This window comes from Rhineura floridana, chromosome 6, assembly GCF_030035675.1.
Source record: "Rhineura floridana isolate rRhiFlo1 chromosome 6, rRhiFlo1.hap2, whole genome shotgun sequence".
Lineage (NCBI taxonomy): Eukaryota > Metazoa > Chordata > Lepidosauria > Squamata > Rhineuridae > Rhineura > Rhineura floridana.
Genome location: NC_084485.1, coordinates 103,436,189 through 103,454,754, shown reverse-complemented (window position 1 = coordinate 103,454,754; position 18,566 = coordinate 103,436,189). Strand labels below are relative to the sequence as shown.

Sequence of the window (18,566 nt, the reverse complement as noted above, 5' to 3'; positions counted from 1 at the left end):
GGGAGAAGGAAAGCAAAAGCAAAGAAGATAGAAACATAGCTAGAACCCTAAATGCAACAATACAGCGGCTAGTACGTAGGGACAAAGAGAACTTTTACAATAGTTATTGTATAGAAACAGAAGAGGACAACAAAAAGGACAGAATAAGAGCCGTATTCCAAAAGATTAGAGAAATGAAAGGGAAATTTAAGCCAAGAGTAGGGATGTTGAATAATCACCAGGGGAACACACTGACTGACCAAGATGAAGTAAAAGGAAGATGGAAGCAATACACTGAAGAATTCTATAAAAGAGATGCAAGGAAGACAGATTAATTCATGGAGGAACCATATGATGAAGAACGAGAAATTTTAAAGTGTGAGGTGAAAGCTGCTCTTAAAATACTTGGAAGAAACAAATCACCAGGAACAGATGGCATACCAATAGAGTTGCTACAAGCTACTGAGACTGAATCTGTCCAAATGTTGACAAAAAATTGTCAACAAATATGGAAACAAATATGGAAAACTAAACAATGGCCCACAGACTGGAAGTGTTCAATATACATCCCAATTCCAAAGAAAGGATCCCAGGGAATGCAGTAATTATTGAACTATTGCCTTAATATCCCATGCAAGTAAAGTAATGCTCAAGATTCAACAACAAAGGCTCTTACCATATATGAAGTGAGAAATGCAGATGTCCAAGCTGGGTTTAGAAAGGGAAGAGGCGCCAGAGATCATATCACAAACATACATTGGATAATGGAACAGAACAAGGAATTTCAGAAGGAAATCACCTTGTGCTTTATAGATTACAGCAAAGCCTTTGATTGTGTAGATTATGAAAAACTATGGAATGCTTTAAATTAAATGGGGGTGCCACAGCATCTGATTGTCCTGATGCATAACAATGAATGGATCCTAGTTGCAAATATATTAGCCTAGCTTAGTTTCAACATTTTTAGCTTTGTTTACTAAATACATGCTAAATTAGATCACTTTCAAGGTACGCATGAGGATCCTTAGGCCCTGGGGTCGCATGTGGCCCTCTAGGCCTCTCTATCTGACCCTCAGAACTTTCCCCAGGCCACACTCCTTAGTAGCCCAGCTTCATGCCCCAAGTGTTTTTGTTTGGCTGGAATGTATCATTAAACTTTGCTTCCTCTTGCTTGTCCAGGCAGAGAGAGACATGTGAGTGAAGATAGAAACTAGCCTACTGAACAAAAGGAAAATGTAAATTCATTGTTCCACCCACTTTTGCCTCCGTCCCTACCCTGTACTGGCAGATAGCCCTTGGAAGGTTGCCCAGAAAGGATTTGGTCTGAAAAAGGTTCCCCATCTCTACTCTAGGGCATCAGAACATTTTCAAATGCAAATTATATGTATCAGCCTAATTTGTATAGAAACATTTTCTAGGAAATTTTCCAATTCAAAATTTCTGGAAAACCCACATTACTGCCCTCCTTGTACTTCAGTGGAAAGTTCCGTGGAGAATGTAGATTACCAGTGGTGGTGTTTTGCTACTAATGAGGGCTAAAACACAACACTTGGGGTCTGTGTGTGTGGGTGGCTGAGGATGCACAGAATCCTATGTCCCCTCTCTCATTCCCCTGGCATGCCCCCAAAACAAGCCCTCAGCCATGCCAACCTTGGGCCTGGAGTAGTTCATTCCCTTTCAGGAACCACATTGAGAGGAGGAAAAATTGCAAGAGAGGTAAAGAAAAGCTCCCCTGCTCTGGCCGCAACAAAAGTGGGCTTAGGAAGTGGTGGCAGCTTCTCATAGAATCTCTCCACTACCACTGCCACCACAGAATTGATCTACCCTAGAATTTCTAATGTTAATGTTGGGTAACTGGGTTAGGCACTCAGAGAATTGAGATTGATATTGGTATTGTTATACAAGCTGTGGCATACAAAATCTAATGGATTATAACTAGGTGTTGAGGAAGAGTCTGTACAAGAGCTTGCATCAATGGAAGAGGTTATCTAGATTTGTTTCACTTTTTCTCACCTAGCATTCTTCTGTGAACAGAAAAGGGTTTCTTCTAGCAGAAGAGCATCTTCACATCCATGTCATGGTCTCTCTAACAGTCCAGATATTGTGAATAAACATTTTTATTGCTATTTCTCATGTGTAAAAACATCTTTCCAGCCCATTACTCAATACAAAATAGCATGGCTTGGTGTATCTATTTTGTACTAATATCATACATCAATGCAGCCTTCAGGATCCGTGCTAGTCTTTAGATATTTTTGTGCCTAATGCAAAAGTAATAAAGGCATCCCTCCACTGCTGACTTTAAAAAAAAACACCATGAAAAATACATGCTTACCAGTGACTGGTTCACAACTGCACCATAGAAAAGCCAGTCACATTCAAGATTCACAGATCTAGTAGGTTCTTTTAGAAGCTGCCACAGATTGCAAGGCGATGGAACTCAGTTTATATATTCTAAAGAATGAAATGGCAACACCTGTCCTCAGCTGTACCACTTCATGCTTTAGTGAGGATCAAATGTTTGAAAATTTCTCCAATACTTTAAAAAAACAAATAACCCCGCACTAGCCCACATATAAAACTAGCATGTCTGGGAGAAGAATTCAGCCTACCCTTCTTCCTTGGCATACTTCTTGTCTATATGCAGGGGAATGAAAAAGCATTTAAATTTGAAATCTGACACATGTACCCTAAAGTGGTACAATTCAAGAAAAGATTTCCCACTTGATTCCGTTGAATGCTTTTTATTATCCACGAATCCACTGGACTGGCCCAATACGCTAGGATGAATTTCTTCATTAGTGTTTTGCGTGGAGGGAGGTAATGTTATGTCTAATATTCCACTCATTTTTGTCTTCCAATGAAAGGATCTTGGCCTCCTCTCCCAATTAAAAAAACACAACACAGCTAGAGGATTCAGCACAGCTTTCCTGTATCCTGCAAGGCTAGTGAAAACACACTACCATGGAGGATCTATTGAGTTTGTACAGGGCTCCTGCTGGGAGGAAGGGCGGGATATAAATCAAATAATAAATAAATGAATAAACAGATAAAGATTTCTTTGGAAGAAATGGCCTCTGCCTTTGTGCCAAGTTTTCAGTAGTCCAGATCTGGCAGCAATGGGATATTAATTGTGTTAATGGAATATAAGTAAGAAAGTAAGAGAGCCAGAGCGGTTCACCATGTTATGGTCTAACCTATCTCACAGAGTTGTTGTGAGGATAAAACTGAGTGGGGGAGTGAGGGGAGACAGCCATGGATAGTGCTTTGTGTTCTTTCAAGGAAAGCCAGGATATAAATGTAGCAAATAAGGAGCCTCAAGAGGGCCTCAGCCCAAGGAGCAAACATCTCCAAGAACAGCATTGCCTTACCCCCCTCATCTTATGTTACAGATGATTTACTCTTTGTTTATCGTTTTGTGATTTTGTTGTCATCTGCACTGTAATTTATTTTAAAGATGGCCAGAGTGTAACATTTTAAAATAAATACATGTAGTAAATAAGTAATCCTGTGAAAACCAAAATGTTAATTAAAATAATCTCCTAAAAAGTTGACAAAATGTTGCCTTTTCCAAGCAATTTAACGGTGTTCAGCCACATGATTCCTACTGCAGTTTACTACTGTTCTCATTTTAGTACTTTTAGGCCTCAGTCTGAGTCATCAATGCAATTCACTAGGAAGGATCATTCTAGTAAATCTGCTGTGAGGCCATTTAGTGCTCCAAACTACCTGAAACATAAACCAAGTAATCAGAGAGGTATGTTTATTATTTTTATTTATTTGGTTTAAGACAATGAATTTAGAAGATTTCTTGGTCATTAGTTGGAACTGTAACATTAATGAGTATTAGTTTATCATTTTACAGTTGGGAGAAGGCAATTAGTTAAGATATAGCTCTGCCTAAGAGACAGCGCTTCCTTTTTTGTACACCAAAAATGTAATGTGCATGTGTGGATGAAACAAATGTGCCTGTGCAAACATATAAAGTACATTTGTCAGACATCCAAGATTTATTTATTTATTACATTAATATCCTGCCTTTCCTGCAAGGAGCTTAAAGTGGTGTACATTGTCCTCGCCAACCTTTTTTTCCACAACAACCCTACGAGATAGGTCAGGGGTCGTTAGGGATGGGGCACAAATTCAATTCAGTTTGCATCCAACCAAACAATGTTTACAAGGTTTACAAAAATATATATTAGGGGAAAATAACATACAAAATGCATGTACTGGCACATTTGGACGTCTGAAAACGTGTGTGCATTATCTGTCACAACGGGGCCTTGACTAGTCATAAAATATCTGCCATTTTGTGAGTCTGTGTCACTGTCTAGTCACAAGTCAAGTAACTTTCCCAAGCAACTGACTACAAGGCATAGGTGGGTCTGAGTCCCACAACACAAAATCAGAACACCAAGAAGACAAGTCAAATAATTTCCCCCAATAACCACTTAATAAACGCTCCCTCACTCTCTGTTTTTCTGTCTCTGGATTGCCCCTGCACTCTCTTTTTCTGTCAACAAACTCATATCCCCTCCATCCATTCACAAGCATGCACCTAATTAATCAAACACACATATTACTTCTCCTCCTCCTCCTTCTCTTCCCCCCATGGCCACATCTGCCACACACCCCATTTTCTTGCCTCCCCTCATAGCTCTAGCTTCTCTCCTGTCCTCCCTCCCATGTGCTACTCTGTCTTTTGCCCTTCCCACCTCACTCCATATGTCCTCCTTCAGTCCATGCACACACAGATACAGCTCAGTCACCACTAGCCCTTCTCTTCCTTCCAACCAATTCAAAGCCCTGCTCCCATCCAATCAGAATGGAAACAGACATGTACAGCAAAAGTCTAGCAAGGAACTGCAAGCAGCTCAAGGAACAGCACAGGGAGGCAATTTGAATACATTTTATTGAAGGGAGGGGTGTGGGGCAGAGGGAAGAAGAGAGACTGGTGGGCTCCATGGCAGTTCTCTGATGGCACATTCATACTACATGGCCAACCTCAGAATTAGGCTGAGAGATACTGAAGATGGTGAGTGGCCCAAGGGGAGCTCTTTGGCTGAGTGGAGATTTGAACCTGGGTCTTCCCAGGCCTAGTTCAACACCATACCATTACACCACTTTGGCTGAAGTTCCCAGTTGAGTGTACAGTTGGTGGCAAACCTGCGTTGGCTGTTATATCATACAAGTGGGACCTGCAACAAAATATTGCAGTTGCTCCTGTTCAGGATGCCTGCTAGCTAGGCAGCCATGCCATTTCCTAACAGACTCTGCTCATTCCACTCCTCTCTATTTTTTCCATTTTTCTCTCCCAATAGTCAATCAGCATTCTGTGGTCACTGAGGATCTTTAGTCCCCATTGAGCTGTTTTGGGATGTTCCTCCCCCCCCCCCATTTTTTGTACTTCTTTAACCTGAGTTTTTCCCAAGCCTGCTGATACCTTCCACTTCTGCCTGGATGGTGCCATTTTGACTACTTAAGGATCCACACTAGGAGAATGTGGCACTATTAGTATAAAGTATATAGTAATGGAGGTTATCATACTTTGGACATGTGATGAGAAGACATGATTCACTAGAAAAGACAATAATGCTGGGAAAAACAGAAGGGAGTAGAAAAAGAAGAAGGCCAAAGAAGAGATGGATTGATTCCATAAAGGAAGCCACAGACCTGAACTTACAAGATCTGAACAGGGTGGTTCATGACAGATGCTCTTGGGGGTCACTAGTTCATAGGGTCGCCATAAGTCGTAATCAACTTGAAGGCGCATAACAACATCGTAATAATATAGGATATGGAATTACCTTAAAGCTGATGGATAATACTGTCTTGCCAATCCATCTGACCATTCAAAATGTATATTTAGGATATGTAGAGAGGTGTACTTGGTACTTGTGCATCAGTCATTGAATACTGCCCCTTTGAAGACAAAATCTAAATTATGTCAATTTTATTTATTCCCATTTTTATATTCTGGTTTTCAGGAAACTTGAAGGCTTTAGATGGAGGTTTCATGCTCCTTAAGCTAAACCAAAGGCCTAAATCTGCTCATTCCACCACAGAAGTTCAGAAAAGACGGGAAAGGCTATCAGAGGTGAATCACACTGCTAAGCATTTCCTAGCTGTTTCCATAAAAACATTTATGGAATTTCATTTATGGAATTCCATAATAATGATTTACCACTATTACAATGTAACAGTGTAGTTCAACTGGTCCATGTTTGCTGAAAAGTGAGCCTTTTAAAATTAAAATTTATTTTGAGTAAACATATTTGGCCCAAATATTTGATTACATGAGGTAAGGGGATTAAAGAAGAAATCACTTAGACTGTATTGCAACACTGTACTACTGATGCAAGAAATCTGTGTGGGTGTGACAGTGTTATGCAGCATGGGTTGTTTTTACTGTGATGCACTGTTGTGTGATGTACCAGTTCTGCCAGGCATCCGAATAGTAGTATGGTTTGGACTGCAAAGGAAAGAGCTGTTCTCCTTGGGGAGAGCATTCTATATATGGGGGGAAATGTGACTAATTCTTATGTAAATTGACGTGGGCCAATCTTGCATATGACCATGATAACCCAGTTCTCCCTTCAAAATGTTTAGAGAAGAGTTTGCAATTCATTTCTTTCAAATATGTTTTTGTGTTCATGCGGCCATATGTCATTTAATGGTATCCCAAAGTGATCTTGCCTTATTAAGTTACTGTAAGTTTGTAGAACTGCCTTGACATGTGCCAAAAATGCTTTCCAACAACCAGGAGGAAAGCAAAACCCTGGGCAGCATAGATGATTATCACAGTGGCTCACCTACAGGAACCAGTAGTCGGGATGGACTGACAACTGTCACAGAGGAAAAAGGTTGGAGAAAAACAATTAATAAAAATGATTAACAAAAACCACAGTAGCAATTACACAGCACTTTTGCCCAAAATGTCTCACGTACATCTCAGTAATCTGAGAAAACCATCTCAGTGAGAAACAGGATATTGTTGAAGAAACTGTAGTTGTGTGTTACAGGTCTTAAAGTTCAACACCAAAAGCTAGAAAAATTAACTATGGTTCTTTTACAAGCAGCATTTGCCTAAACTGGGAGAGCAGATAAATATATTTCTGCATATTCTGTATATCTTGTGTGTTTCTTAAAACAAATTCATTAATCTTCTGAGTGCATAATAATCATACTTCTCTGTTAGAACCTGTTTTTAGTTTTTTTTAGGTCAATATTTCCTACTGACCTAGTTATATTTCAACTTATGCATAATTATGATGAAAATAATCTGGCTGCTTATAATTTCCTTGAAAAAACATGTAACAATACCTTAGGACAGCTGTGCAGATACTCTGTGACTAGCTTGATCCACAGGGTAAGTAGTGTTTATCTTGTTTATGCCATTGCATTTGTGAGACATAAAACGCATTGTCATTTCAGGTATATATGATGAGGCCAGAAACAAAGCTGATCAGGACCTGAGGAGAGAGAGCAAAGTCCAATTCTGTACACATTACCAGTTGTTACAAGATGACCTGAATGGAAGGTAACTACTCATAACTGGAAGTGATAGTGCACATACAGTTATATTTCCTGCTATAATACATTAACATAGTATCTAATTCATGGGTGGCTAAACTGTGGCCTTCCAGAAGTTGTTGCACAACAACTCTCATCATGCCTGACAATTAGCTACATTGCAAGACTGCTGTAAATGACTCTTTTTTAGCATAGCCCTCCAACTTGTGGCAGGGAATCTAATACTGTTGGACAACACTGCAGGGTCACTGTAAGCCACTTGGAGCCTGACCTTCAGTATTCAATGTGAACTACACTGCAGAGCTGTCATAAACCTTTCACCAAGTTGCAATACAGAGAATATGCAATATTTGCTTTGGAATTTGTATTAGCAATTTAAAAAAAAAATCACAGTAAATTAGAATTGAGTTTAAAAGAGCAGGAACTTTTAAGCATATCGAAAACGCCATGCTGGATCAGGCCAAAGGCCTATCTAGTCCGGCATTTATTGCAAATTTGCTTTGTTCAGAGTGAAACTGTATGTGTGGTTTCTATGTAGCAAACACTGGGTCTGGTAGTTAATCTTCACCTTAGCTCCATCTATGCAACAGATGCCACATTAACAGGGAGAGTTAGTCCCTCTCTATTTTAGCTCAGGGATGAGTTTTAGGCATATAAGTTTGGTAAATACATTTTCTTTACTTAATCAACCAAACATTACAGAAGAGGAAATAAATAAAATTAGTCAATCGCATAGAAGCATTATAAAATACAATTGCTATTATTATAATTCTAAACTTTTGATGCAGAGCTGAGAAACCCTATCATAATTACCTGAAACAGCAAGGCTGTCTAGGATGCAAACAAAGAAGATAGCCTTTCAAGAAAAAGAGAGGCAAATCCTCAAAGGAAGGAATATTTATACTAATTTTTTCCTTTGAAGAAAATAAATTTATGATGCATTCCTAAACTTAATTGCTAACTTTCTCAATTTTCAAAGAAAAATAAGACTACATTCCACAAAATATCCAACTGTATGAAAGACTTTGATAAGTCATATGCCAACATACGCAACATATGCAATGTAACATACATTGCAACTTTTGCAACAATTTTAATTAGACATACTCTGCTATCATCAAAGCAAAATAATTGTAGCCACTTCTAATAGAACTACAGCAAATACAAACAATTGCTATTTTATTATCAAAACCTAGGTTATAATAATATGAAAATGTGTCAGATTCACATGTCATAGTAAATGTAGCAATGTTAAAAACAGCATTTGCTGTGAATACAACTTGTAATCTGTAAATGCGGGTTGATTGAAAATTGAAGGTTTTCTTTTTGTAAAAGGAGACACAGGTGCATGGTTCAAGATAAGGAATGGGGAATAGTGATGTACCAGTCTGGTTTGCAAAGCTGGTCTGTCTCTGAAGGACATCACAAAAATAGAGAGATGGCTTCTGTTCCCAGTATAATGATTTTAATTGAGCTTCAGTGGGGTAAGGAAAATCATGATTAAAAGAATCAGCTATGGGGCCTGGCCCAATGCCTCTCATACCAGCCAAAATGGGTGCAGATGTGGATGTATATTCTCATAGGGGCCAATCAGATGTCTATAGGAAGCCTGCAAGCAGGACCTGAATGCAACAGTACTCCCCCATTTGTGATTCCCAATAACTGGTATTCAGAGGCATACTGCCTCCAACAGTGGAGATAATATTGCCGTCATGACTAGCTTTGACACTGCCTGTGTGTGTGTGTGTGTGTGTGTGTGTGTGTGTGTGTGCATGCAAATGTGCTCAGTCCCAGGTACATCCAAATCTTGGGCAGCTCTCCCTAGAGTCATTTTAAAGTACTTTCTTACTGTGAACTACAAACTGACCTATCCAGACCATGAGATGATTATCTGTATCTCTTCCTTCCCCCATTCTTTTCCACACACTTCATTCTATTCCTTCCTCTTACCCAGTTGTCCATTTCTATTCTCAGTCACTCAACATTACATTCTATTGACTTCTTATGGTGCTGTTCTAGGGTTTTTATCCCCTTAAGAATTTTTCTCCCCTACAGATTTTTTGTACTTGTGCCTACCTTGAGATTCCCCCAAGCCTGCCCATATCTTCTGCTTTGGTGCATGGGTGGTACAGTTTCGGCTACATTATAGTTGGCTCCCTCAGAACTTCAGAAATAGAAGATTATATAAAGTGGGGGAACAGGGTTGCACTGTGATTTGATGAGGGCCTTCATTTGTGGGTGTAGCCATTTTATATTTCTCTTATCACCACCCCCTCCTCCTGTCTTGCCATTAAAAATAAGGTACAAATAAGTCATTATCAAAATATGTGTGTGTGTGTATCTGTATTTATCCATCTGTATTAGAGCTAGTGGTCCTCTTTTGTTTATTACTAGTGAGACACATAAAATACAAACTCAACAAAAACATATAACATTAAACAAAAATAAAATTTTGATTGTTTGTTGTTATGCGCCTTCAAGTCAACTACGACTAATGGAGACACTATGAATCAGTGATCTCCAATAGCATCTGTCATGAACCACCCTGTTCAGATCTTATATGTTCAGGTCTGTGGCTTCCTTTATGGAATCAATCCATCTCTTGTTTGGTCTTCCTCTTTTTCTACTCCCTTCTGTTTTTCCCAGCATTATTGTATTTTCTAGTGAACCAAAGTATGATAACCTCAGTTTCATCATTTTAGCTTCTCCTGACAGTTCTGGTTTAATTTGTTCTGATATGATATCCTAATTTCAATATACATTTAAATAATATTTCCTAAAAAAAACTAATAAATCATATGGTTTTATTTTATCCTGTATCTTATGGTTCCAACACATAATAAATATAGAGCACTTTTCAATAAAGCTTTAGTTCCCTTATCTTCCTTCTCCAATTCTAACAATTGTGAGTTTTTACATGTTTTTGTTTTATAGTCCACAGTCCATGAAATCTCTGTAGAATAAACTTTGTTCAATCATGTGGAGATTAGGCTCAGAATTCTTTTTTCCTCTCTTTTGAATGCCAGAAAGTAAAACCTGTTACAAAATAATAAAACTTGTAACAAAACATAACAGACCTACTTGCAAAATAAAACTTCAGTAATCTCACTTTTACATTCTACTAGCATACAGTATATCAGATTTGTTCAGATCCTATCAAAGTGTCTCAGCTTGCCTGTGAATGGGGAATTCACTGGGCATATGAAAGCCCAGTACACTTGCCCCTCCCTTCTATGAGGTTTACAGGAAATGTTTTTTAAAAATTGGTTTGACATCAAGATCACACAGGAGTATCTTTAATATATCTTTTTATGTGGCTTTTGATGCAGGTTGTAACGTAAGCAGAATATATTGAGAGATTATAGGTCAAAATTTGCGGCTTTGTAGCTAGCCTTAGAAAAAAAGGCAAGTAAAATGGGGAACATGATATAAAATTATTCATAGTGTGGAGAAAGTGGATAGAGAGAAGCTTTCTCCCACTCTTATAGTACTAGAACCCAGGGTCATCCACAAATTGAATTGTGAGAGATTCAGGACAGACAACAAGGAAGGGCTTCTTTACACTGCACATAGCTAACTACGGGATTCTTTTCCACTAAATGCAGCCCATCATTTTCAAAGGTGCCCATTAGCAATACCTTCAGAAAAATATATCTTTATTTACATTATTGGGTGTATTTTAAAAATAGCATTTCCTATCAGATTCTGTGGGTCTCACTCCATGTACACAGATTAAATATAAGGGACATTTTGAGGATGATAACACTGATCTACCTTAGAGGGTTGTAAGAATGACTGAGCTTAACATGTGCAAAGTACTTGAACCTTTAAAATAGCATGTTGCTGCTTGCTGCTGTTTGTGGTGCTGATGATGGTGGTAGCTAGCTTTGGAGGATACCAGGCCAGTAATCTGGCAAAAGGCATTATCTGAATATGTTACTTGTGTTAAGATTGAAAGTACTTACTGGTAATATTGTTTATTTAAATTGCTGGTTGCCAGCTTATTGCTCACATTGTTGTTTTAATGCAGAGACACTCTTCTCAAAGATTATTTAACTAATGAGGGAGAAAGGATTAAGAAGCGTTTTACCCCCTCTAAGGATGCACTATTGAAAGAGAAGATCTTTATACCTCTGTGCATTGAGGATGAAATAGAAAAACCAAATGCCAAAGTAATCAGAGCTGGCAGGCCAAAACCAAAATGTCTCAATCCAGTGGTAATATCTTCATCTTTTCCCTTCCATCTCTTTAATGACTTTTGAAAAAAGATTCTATAGTCTAGTGTAAGTTGTTACCTTAAGAGTATCCCATTCTCCATCTGATAGCAACTAATCAGCATGCTGCTCAACAAATGCTGATGACAATGAGTTTTATGGCTCTTTAAAGACTTAACTCATTTATTAAAAGACTAACATATTTATTAAATGTTTCCAGACTAGAACCTACTTTTTTAGATCTATGAAGAACAATCCGCAAGTGCATATACACAAGTATAAAAAGGAAAAAACAATGTAGAAGTTGAAGTTAAATGGTAACATAATGCAAAAAGCACAGTCTAAAATTCACTGAGAGCTGAAATGTCTGCACAGTTCACAACAGCAGTAATTGGAGAAAACACAATGGCTTTGTTATTGCTAATTAACAGGTAATTAACACTTGCAGAGGGACAGGAATCCTATTGTCAGTTCAAACATAAATTAATAGAACCAAACTTTAATATTAGTTCTAATTTGGCTATTTCACAGTGGGGTCTCCCTTTGAAAATCTTCTGGTGGCAAATGGCAACTGTTGGGTCAGCAGCACAGTATCCCAAGAGGCTGAAATGTTTGGAACATAGGAAGCTTACTCCTTATATACCCAGTTTCTGGATCAGGATAGCCTGACCACTCTTGTCCATGCACTTGTAACTTCCAGGCTGGACTACTGTAATGTGCTCTGTGTGGGGCTGCCCTTGAGGTTGGTTTGGAAGCTGCAGCTGGTACAAAATGCAGCATTCCAACTGTTCACTGGGGAGGAGTATCACCAACATGTCACACTGCTGCTGAAAGAATTGCACTGGCTGCCTATTAGCTACTGGGCTTAGTTCAAGGTTCTGGTTTTTGGTGTACAAAGCTGTATACAGCTTGGGACCAGAATACCTGAAAGACCGTCTTACCCCTTATATATCCAGTCAGTCACTGCGCTCTGCAGGTGAGGGCCTCCTGCAGATACCATCTTATCAGGAGGTCCGTTCCGTACAACATAGGAAGCAGACCTTTAGTGCTGTAGCACCAACACTTTGGAATTCCCTCCCCTAGACAGGCACTAGTATCTCTTGTTATCTTTTCAGTGCCTACTGAGGATCTTCCTGTTTCAACAAGCCTTTTAAGTAGAGACCTTATCCCAGTCTGCGTCTGTGTTGGAATTGCTTTTTAAGATGTTTTTAAAGCTGTTATTTTAAATATTTTTAAAATATGTTTTGTTTTAATATGTTTGTAAAGATGTTTTGTTTTAATAAGTTTTAAAGACTTTTGTTTTTAATATGTTTCAGAGTACTTTTAGTGTTTTTGTTTGCGCCCTGGGCTCCTTCTCGGAGGAAGGGCAGGATATAAATTTAATAAATAAATAGAATAAATGAATAAGCTGCCTTATACCGAGTCAGACTATAGGTTCATCTTGTTCAGTAATGTCCACACTGACTGGCAGCAGCTGTCCAGGGTTTCAGGCAGGGAACATTCTCAGCCTTACCTGGCAATTGAACCTGGGACCTTCTATATGCAAGGCAGATGCTCTACCACTGAACTATGGCCCTTCTCCTACTTGTTTTTGAATGAACATTAATTCCATACATAACTGCATTTCAGTGTAGCCATTACCATTCAGAAAGCACTGCTGATGACAACACAAATGTCCTGGCATTGACAAGCTAATTAACAAATGCAGTTAGTAATTTGGGATCTGTGACCTTAGCTATAAGCCATAGAAAGGGGGATTTGGGGGCGTGATGTAGTAGAACATGAGAGAAGCAATTGTCATTTAGCTGGAAATAAAGAAACAGTGCAAGCAACATAGCAGAAGAGGTAGATTCTAATTAACAACAGGGGTTCATCAAGGAAATAAGAGACCAGCTTTGGTGATTGACTTTGTTGTAGCCAGCAGCCCATTAAACACCAGCACACACAATGATGGAATTTTTAGATTCTGAGTTTAAATCAGAGCTTGGAAAAGTTACTTTTTTGAACTATAACTCCCATCAGCCCCAGCCAGCATGGCCACTGGACTGGGCTGATGAGAGTTGTAGTTTAAAAAAGTAACTTTTCCAAGCTCTGATTTAAATACTATTGAGAGTTTAGAATACAAGATGCAATGGGTGATAGCCAATGCCAGTCATACTTGGGGTAGACCCACTGACATCAGTGGCCATGGATTTCAGCTGGGTCTGCTCTGAGTACGAATTGGATATTAGCCAATATGTTAGTTTGCTGTTGGGAACTTGGGGCCCATCCATACCTAACCTCAAAAACCATTTTCCATATTCGGTTGGTAGGTGGCCTCGAGATCTATACCATGTCCTGTATGTGGTTGGATTTATTTGTTAAAAACTGATTTTCAAGTATCCATATGTGTGGCCTTTCCCCCCTCCCGTCTAATTTGCTTTTGCATTCTGTCACACCCCTATGTCCACCCTTTTATGGTGATTGGTCCATAATGGTAGTTTGCTTTTCACACACTTTTCTGGAAGAGCACAAAAATGTATCTTTTTTAAAATTAATGTGCATGTGCAGGTTTGTAATTAAATAGACATAGAAATTCCTTCAACAGCAGAAGGCGCAAATTATTATTATTTGTTATTAACAAACTTTATTGAAACGTCTAAAAAATAAAATACCCTTGTCTGGGCTCTTACATATAACATAGTACATTATACTTAAAATTTGCTAATACGGAAGGGCATTCTGTGTTTTCAATGAATTGTTTGTGTAATATCGCAAAATAGCTTTTCAGTGGAAATATTATTCATTAAACATTTTATTTTAAGTTTGATTGCAAAATAGTAGTTTGTTTGTTTTTTTAAAAAAGCAATGCAATACAGCCACAGAAGCCCAAAGGAGGAAGTTCAGTATCAGAAGCAGGAATGAACTGTAAGAAAGGAGGAGAAGGCGTGGACAAAGGGTGGGGATCTAACCCAGTCATCCATCTATAATTTAAAAAAGCAGGGAAAGACATCCTCACTACAGAGGTTAGAGCAGTTAATAATCAGGACAGAAATAATAATAGGTTTATAGCAGGGTACGGGAAGTGCGGATTTCTCTAGAGAAAGTCCAAAATGGTGGGGGATGTCATATGGATGCTGGCTAATTAATGGACACACCAAGGGGATTAGGTCACAGATTAAAAGGAGGTATGGATGGGCCATTTGTTTAGCCAGGCTGAGAGCAAGATATTTTTTATTGAAAAAAATATGTTATGAAAGCTAGTCCTTAAGCCTGAATATGCACGTTGGCAGATTTTTTTGCCAGCTCCCAGGATAATTAAGTAGAACTGTCAACAAGTCAGAAGACTTTACTTATAAAGGACTATTCTCACCCCCCCATGATTTACATCTGTTTTCAAAGCAGATAGATATTCTACTACATCAACAAAATCTGAAATAGAGCTAGTGTGATACAGTGGCTAAGAATGCCGAGCTTGTGGGATCTGAGTTCAAGCAAATTTCCTGCTTAGCTATAAAGCTGTGTATGGCTTTAGGCCAGAGCTTGGAAAAGTTCCTTTTTTGAACTACAACTCCCATCAGCCCAATCCAGTGGCCATGCTGGCTGGGGCTGATGGGAGTTGTAGTTCAAAAAAGGAACTTTTCCAAGCTCTGCTTTAGGCAAATAATTATCTGGCAGCTTAACCTATCTCACAGGGTTGCTGAGACTCAAATGCCAATCTGAGCTCCTTCAAGAATGGGTAATGCAGAAATCCAACCTTTTAGAACATAGGAAACTGCCTTCATATAACTCAGTATTTCAGACCATTGGTCCATCTAGCTCGATATTGTCTACAGTGACTGATAGTGGTTCTCCAGGGTTTCAGGCAGTGCTGTCTTTCCCACCCCTACCTGGAGGTATCAGGATTTAAACCCAAGGCAAGCACAGTGTGTGCCCTACCCCTGAGGAGGCCATAGCTCAGTGGCAGGGCACAAGTACACAGAAAGTCCCAGATGTAATCCCTGGCATCTCTAGGCAGGGCTTAGAACCTTGTGGAGAGTCTTTGCCAGTCAGCATAAACAATACTGGGCTTGAGGGACCAACTGCCTGATTTAATATAAGGCAGCTTCTTCCTATGTTTATAAGAGTTTAAGAAATAGATGATAATCCTGGTAATTTAAATGGAAGTTCCAAGTTTAGGTGTCAATGCAAGTTCCTTTTGCACATGTATGAATTTCTAACAGAGTTGTGTCACGGTGTGAACGTTTTTAACATTTATCTCATCCTCTCTCTAGAAAGCAAGTGAATCATTTCCCATCTTCTGTCACAATGAAGGGTATGTGAATAAGTTTGTCTTGAATAAATGGCTTTCCATTTATGGAGATAAAGCATTTTATGATTTGAATAAGAGGGGCGAAGTATGCATGCACCTAAACCCAGTTCTACAAAATAACTATAATGAATCCATTGCGATCATTGGAGGTAAGAAACATTCTCTTCCCAATATGACTGCAAAGAGGAAGAAAAAAACAACATTGTCTGGGAAACCAAAATGCATAGCCATTCAGATTTTATCTGTGAAGAGAGCATCATGTGATATCCCTGCACATTCTCAGAAAGAGACATCGTTTATTCAGAAGATGAGTGGAAATGTCACTAAAACTATCAGCAGGCACATAGTAACTGAAAGGAACATTTCTCAGAACAAGCCTCAGCGTCAAAAAGATATCCCTACAGTATATGGAGAAAATCCTAGGCGTGGCATTTACCCTAATGTTTCATCTAGAAGTCTGATTTCAGGAATAAAGTCCCAACTTCCAGATTTTTTTGAAAAGGCATTAACTTCAGTTGAAGAAGGCCATAAGAAAGGTAGAGTGATTTATGTGGACTACATACCCATCTCAAAGCCAATTCCAATTCCAGTATCAGGAGGTGAATTCTTTGGCCGCCATAACTCTACCCATTCAACTCACAATTCCTGCCCAATACACAATTGTGCTAAAATCAAACCAACTGAAAGGAACAACTCTGAAGTGCATCACCAGGATGCTCTGGACAAGAAACCTTTCCTGGATGAAAACAGGGCAGGTGGTATGGAATTCTCACCCCAGCACCTTCAGTCTCTAATCCTAGATGGCAATGAGAGGTCAAACAGACCACTGTCATTAGTATCACTAAAGGGTTTTCAGGCAGAAGTCAATAATAGCCTTGGGCCCCATAAATCAGGAAAAGTGGCTACACGTTCAGAAGAGCAACACATTATGTCCATCCACTCTCCAGTTATAAGCATACCAACGGCAGAATTTGATGCCTCTGAACCCCATAGGGATCAGAGCATGAAGAAACCAGATGACACTTGAGAGGAGTAGTGATAACAAAAAGAAGTGGCATCATCTTCTGAAATGACTGTTGTTGTACGAAGTGCTTCCAGCACGGCTAATAAATCTGTACAAGAACCACTTTGCGCAGATCTGCTGCCATGATGTAGTCCATACAGATTGCAATCAGTGAGGGAGATACCTCTGTAAAACATTATTTATTATCAACAATATAGTGGTTTTCAAGAAGAGTATCAAGGCCTTTGAAGCAGCAAATGGTTCTTAGGATGTTGTGTGCCATATGTTTTACTGCAATGTCACAAAATGTGATGCTGTGTTGGCATTCCAGTACTATTCCCCAGATGGGAAACTGAGGGCTAATAAACAAGGTAATAAAAGATGCCTGGTGAATCCATGGGTGCATACTCCATATTATGCCAGTACTGAAAGAGTTTCCCTTGCTACTAGGTTGCTTTCAGACATAATTCAAAGATTTGGCCTTTTAAGCCCCAAATTAGGGATGGGGAACCACATGTTTAGGGGCCTCTTCTTAGGACATGCCCCTCCCAATGACACACCCACCAGCTCTGGTCTGTGCCCTCCTTGGGTGCTTTTTCATGGCTCGAATGTGTCAGCTGATAATGCTTCTTGCTTGCCTGGATGAAGTATGGAGGTGTGTGTGTCTGTGTGTAAAGACTGCAAATGTTTGCATGGCTGGAATGAGCCTATTATACAAAGGTAAAAGTTGCATTCATTGCTCCACTCCCTTTTGCCTCTGGCCCTGCCCACAACTCTCAAAGGCCTACTGGGACAACTGGTTTAGGTAGGTTTTGCTGGTGGGCTCTTGTGTCCATTTCACATGTTTATGAGGAATCTTAGGAGGGACATGGGTGATGCCACCCCAATTTCAGTTATCATGGGTGAAAATGAAATGGACTGCCTTCAAGTCGATTCTGACTTATGGTGACCCTATGACTAGGGTTTTCATGGTAAGCAGTATTCAGAGGGGGTTTACCATTGCCTTCCTCTGAGGCGAGAGGCAGTGACTGGCCCAGTGATCCAGTGAGCTTCATGGCTGTGTGGGGTTTGAACTCTGGTCTCCCAAGTCATAGTTCAACACCTTAACCGAGGTGGTAAACTACCATAGAAGATGAGGACAAGGCTATCTACAGCTTGTTTCTCCATGGACGGGTTCCTCATTGCTCATCTGCTGTGCCCACTGGCCTGTGTGTGCTGTTGTTTAATGCCAGATCGGTACACAATAAGACCACACTCATCCATGATTTGATCATGGATGAGGGGGCTGATTTGGTGTGCATTACCGATATCTGGGTGAGTGACCTGGGAGGAGTTGATCTGACCCAGCTTTGCCCACCTGGATATTCAGTGCAACACCAGCACAGGCTGCAGTGACAGGGGGGAGGGCTTCTGTGGTCTACAGAACTTCCACCTCTATCACCAGGAAACCACTCTGTTGTGGAGCTTGGTGTCGGGCCAAGGAAACAGTAAACTAGGGTTGCTGCCCAGCAGCTTCTCTGACTGAGCTGGTGGAGGCCATCTTGGC

The 18,566-nt window shown here is 39.6% G+C and overlaps 1 pseudogene; it reads left to right on the top strand.

Moving 5' to 3' along the window:
- Nucleotides 1-5,995: 5,995 nt before the first annotated feature.
- Nucleotides 5,996-17,053, top strand: LOC133386870 (uncharacterized; annotated as a pseudogene).
- The last annotated feature ends 1,513 nt before the right edge of the window (nt 17,054-18,566 follow it).